This window comes from Pollachius pollachius, assembly GCF_949987615.1.
Source record: "Pollachius pollachius genome assembly, chromosome: 8".
Lineage (NCBI taxonomy): Eukaryota > Metazoa > Chordata > Actinopteri > Gadiformes > Gadidae > Pollachius > Pollachius pollachius.
In genome coordinates, this window is record NC_136941.1 from 21206914 (window position 1) to 21212125 (window position 5212).

Sequence of the window (5212 nt, forward strand, 5' to 3'; positions counted from 1 at the left end):
AATGTGATTCTGACCTTTCAATTTTGATATTGCTCAAAACTAATGGAATTCACTCCCAAATGGTGGTTTATGCTTAAATAACCCTTTTGTAAGCATAATAACACGTTTGAATTGAAAGAAACAGAAATATTCACATGTCAAGTTTTTATGCGTGCAAAATGCTTTTCAGAGCGAGAGAAGCACTTTTTGACCAACAATGTGATTTTTACCTTTCAATTTTGATATTGCTCAAAACTAATGGAATTCACTCCCAAATGGTGGTTTATGCTTAAATAACCCTTTTGTAAGCATAATAACACGTTTCCATTGAAAGAAACAGAAATATTCACATGTCAAGTTTTTATGCGTGCAAAATGCTTTTCAGAGCGAGAGAACCACTTTTTGACCAACAATGTGACTCTGACCTTTCAATTTTGATATTGCTCAAAACTAATGGAATTCACTCCCAAATGGTGGTTTATGCTTAAATAACCCGTTTGTAAGCATAATAACACGTTTCCATTGAAAGTAACAGAAATATTCACATGTCAAGTTTTTATGTGTGCAAAATGCTTTTCAGAGCAAGAGAAGCACTTTTTGACCAACAATGTGATTCTGACCTTTCAATTTTGATATTGCTCAAAACTAATGGAATTCACTCCCAAATGGTGGTTTATGCTTAAATAACCCTTTTGTAAGCATAATAACACGTTTCCATTGAAAGAAACAGAAATATTCACATGTCAAGTTTTTATGCGTGCAAAATACTTTTCAGAGCGAGAGAAGCACTTTTTGACCAACAATGTGATTTTTACCTTTCAATTTTGATGTTGCTCAAAACTAATGGAATTCACTCCCAAATGGTGGTTTATGCTTAAATAACCCTTTTGTAAGCATAATAACACGTTTCCATTGAAAGTAACAGAAATATTCACATGTCAAGTTTTTATGTGTGCAAAATGCTTTTCAGAGCGAGAGAAGCACTTTTTGACCAACAATGTGATTTTTACCTTACAATGTTGATATTGCTCAAAACTAATGGAATTCACTCCCAAATGGTGGTTTATGCTTAAATAACCCTTTTGTAAGCATAATAACACGTTTCCATTGAAAGAAACAGAAATATTCACATGTCAAGTTTTTATGCGTGCAAAATGCTTTTCAGAGCGAGAGAAGCACTTTTTGACCAACAATGTGATTTTTACCTTTCAATTTTGATGTTGCTCAAAACTAATGGAATTCACTCCCAAATGGTGGTTTATGCTTAAATAACCCTTTTGTAAGCATAATAACACGTTTCCATTGAAAGTAACAGAAATATTCACATGTCAAGTTTTTATGTGTGCAAAATGCTTTTCAGAGCGAGAGAAGCACTTTTTGACCAACAATGTGATTCTGACCTTTCAATTTTGATATTGCTCAAAACTAATGGAATTCACTCCCAAATGGTGGTTTATGCTTAAATAACCCTTTTGTAAGCATAATAACACGTTTCCATTGAAAGAAACAGAAATATTCACATGTCAAGTTTTTATGCGTGCAAAATACTTTTCAGAGCGAGAGAAGCACTTTTTGACCAACAATGTGATTTTTACCTTTCAATTTTGATGTTGCTCAAAACTAATGGAATTCACTCCCAAATGGTGGTTTATGCTTAAATAACCCTTTTGTAAGCATAATAACACGTTTCCATTGAAAGTAACAGAAATATTCACATGTCAAGTTTTTATGTGTGCAAAATGCTTTTCAGAGCGAGAGAAGCACTTTTTGACCAACAATGTGACTCTGACCTTTCAATTTTGATATTGCTCAAAACTAATGGAATTCACTCCCAAATGGTGGTTTATGCTTAAATAACCCTTTTGTAAGCATAATAACACGTTTCCATTGAAAGAAACAGAAATATTCACATGTCAAGTTTTTATGTGTGCAAAATGCTTTTCAGAGCGAGAGAACCACTTTTTGACCAACAATGTGACTCTGACCTTTCAATTTTGATATTGCTCAAAACTAATGGAATTCACTCCCAAATGGTGGTTTATGCTTAAATAACCCGTTTGTAAGCATAATAACACGTTTCCATTGAAAGTAACAGAAATATTCACATGTCAAGTTTTTATGTGTGCAAAATGCTTTTCAGAGCGAGAGAAGCACTTTTTGACCAACAATGTGATTCTGACCTTTCAATTTTGATATTGCTCAAAACTAATGGAATTCACTCCCCAATGGTGGTTTATGCTTAAATAACCCTTTTGTAAGCATAATAACACGTTTCCATTGAAAGAAACAGAAATATTCACATGTCAAGTTTTTATGCGTGCAAAATGCTTTTAAGAGCGAGAGAAGCACTTTTTGACCAACAATGTGACTCTGACCTTTCAATTTTGATGTTGCTCAAAACTAATGGAATTCACTCCCAAATGGTGGTTTATGCTTAAATAACCCTTTTGTAAGCATAATAACACGTTTCCATTGAAAGTAACAGAAATATTCACATGTCAAGTTTTTATGTGTGCAAAATGCTTTTCAGAGCGAGAGAAGCACTTTTTGACCAACAATGTGATCCTGACCTTTCAATTTTGATATTGCTCAAAACTAATGGAATTCACTCCCAAATGGTGGTTTATGCTTAAATAACCCTTTTGTAAGCATAATAACACGTTTCCATTGAAAGAAACAGAAATATTCACATGTCAAGTTTTTATGCGTGCAAAATGCTTTTCAGAGCGAGAGAAGCACTTTTTGATCAACAATGTGACTCTGACCTTTCAATTTTGATATTGCTCAAAACGAATGGAATTCACTCCCAAATGGTGGTTTATGCTTAAATAACCCTTTTGTAAGCATAATAACACGTTTCCATTGAAAGTAACAGAAATATTCACATGTCAAGTTTTTATGTGTGCAAAATGCTTTTCAGAGCGAGAGAAGAACTTTTTGACCAACAATGTGATTCTGACCTTTCAATTTTGATATTGCTCAAAACTAATGGAATTCACTCCCAAATGGTGGTTTATGCTTAAATAACCCTTTTGTAAGCATAATAACACGTTTCCATTGAAAGAAACAGAAATATTCACATGTCAAGTTTTTATGCGTGCAAATGCTTTTCAGAGCGAGAGAAGCACTTTTTGACCAACAATGTGACTCTGACCTTTCAATTTTGATGTTGCTCAAAACTAATGGAATTCACTCCCAAATGGTGGTTTATGCTTAAATAACCCTTTGTAAGCATAATAACACGTTCCATTGAAAGTAACAGAAATATTCACATGTCAAGTTTTTATGTGTGCAAAATGCTTTTCAGAGCGAGAGAAGCACTTTTTCACCAACAATGTGATTCTGACCTTTCAATTTTGATATTGCTCAAACTAATGGAATTCACTCCCAAATGGTGGTTTATGCTTAAATAACCCTTTTGTACGCATAATAACACGTTTGAATTGAAAGAAACAGAAATATTCACATGTCAAGTTTTTATGCGTGCAAAATGCTTTTCAGAGCGAGAGAAGCACTTTTTGACCAACAATATGATTTTTAACTTACAATGTTGATATTGCTCAAAACTAATGGAATTCACTCCCAAATGGTGGTTTATGCATAAATAACCCTTTTGTAAGCATAATAACACGTTTGAATTGAAAGAAACAGAAATATTCACATGTCAAGTTTTTATGCGTGCAAAATGCTTTTCAGAGCGAGAGAAGCACTTTTTGACCAACAATGTGATTTTTACCTTTCAATTTTGATATTGCTCAAAACTAATGGAATTCACTCCCAAATGGTGGTTTATGCTTAAATAACCCGTTTGTAAGCATAATAACACGTTTCCATTGAAAGTAACAGAAATATTCACATGTCAAGTTTTTATGTGTGCAAAATGCTTTTCAGAGCGAGAGAAGAACTTTTTGACCAACAATGTGATTCTGACCTTTCAATTTTGATATTGCTCAAAACTAATGGAATTCACTCCCAAATGGTGGTTTATGCTTAAATAACCCTTTTGTAAGCATAATAACACGTTTCCATTGAAAGAAACAGAAATATTCACATGTCAAGTTTTTATGCGTGCAAAATGCTTTTCAGAGCGAGAGAAGCACTTTTTGACCAACAATGTGACTCTGACCTTTCAATTTTGATGTTGCTCAAAACTAATGGAATTCACTCCCAAATGGTGGTTATGCTAAATAACCCTTTTGTAAGCATAATAACACGTTTCCATTGAAAGTAACAGAAATATTCACATGTCAAGTTTTTATGTGTGCAAAATGCTTTTCAGAGCGAGAGAAGCACTTTTTCACCAACAATGTGATTCTGACCTTTCAATTTTGATATTGCTAAAAACTAATGGAATTCACTCCCAAATGGTGGTTTATGCTTAAATAACCCTTTTGTAAGCATAATAACACGTTTCCATTGAAAGAAACAGAAATATTCACATGTCAAGTTTTTATGCGTGCAAAATGCTTTTAAGAGCGAGAGAAGCACTTTTTGACCAACAATGTGACTCTGACCTTTCAATTTTGATGTTGCTCAAAACTAATGGAATTCACTCCCAAATGGTGGTTTATGCTTAAATAACCCTTTTGTAAGCATAATAACACGTTTCCATTGAAAGTAACAGAAATATTCACATGTCAAGTTTTTATGCGTGCAAAATGCTTTTCAGAGCGAGAGAAGCACTTTTTGACCAACAATGTGACTCTGACCTTTCAATTTTGATGTTGCTCAAAACTAATGGAATTCACTCCCAAATGGTGGTTTATGCTTAAATAACCCTTTTGTAAGCATAATAACACGTTTCCATTGAAAGTAACAGAAATATTCACATGTCAAGTTTTTATGTGTGCAAAATGCTTTTCAGAGCGAGAGAAGCACTTTTTCACCAACAATGTGATTCTGACCTTTCAATTTTGATATTGCTCAAAACTAATGGAATTCACTCCCAAATGGTGGTTTATGCTTAAATAACCCTTTTGTACGCATAATAACACGTTTGAATTGAAAGAAACAGAAATATTCACATGTCAAGTTTTTATGCGTGCAAAATGCTTTTCAGAGCGAGAGAAGCACTTTTTGACCAACAATATGATTTTTAACTTACAATGTTGATATTGCTCAAAACTAATGGAATTCACTCCCAAATGGTGGTTTATGCATAAATAACCCTTTTGTAAGCATAATAACACGTTTGAATTGAAAGAAACAGAAATATTCACATGTCAAGTTTTTA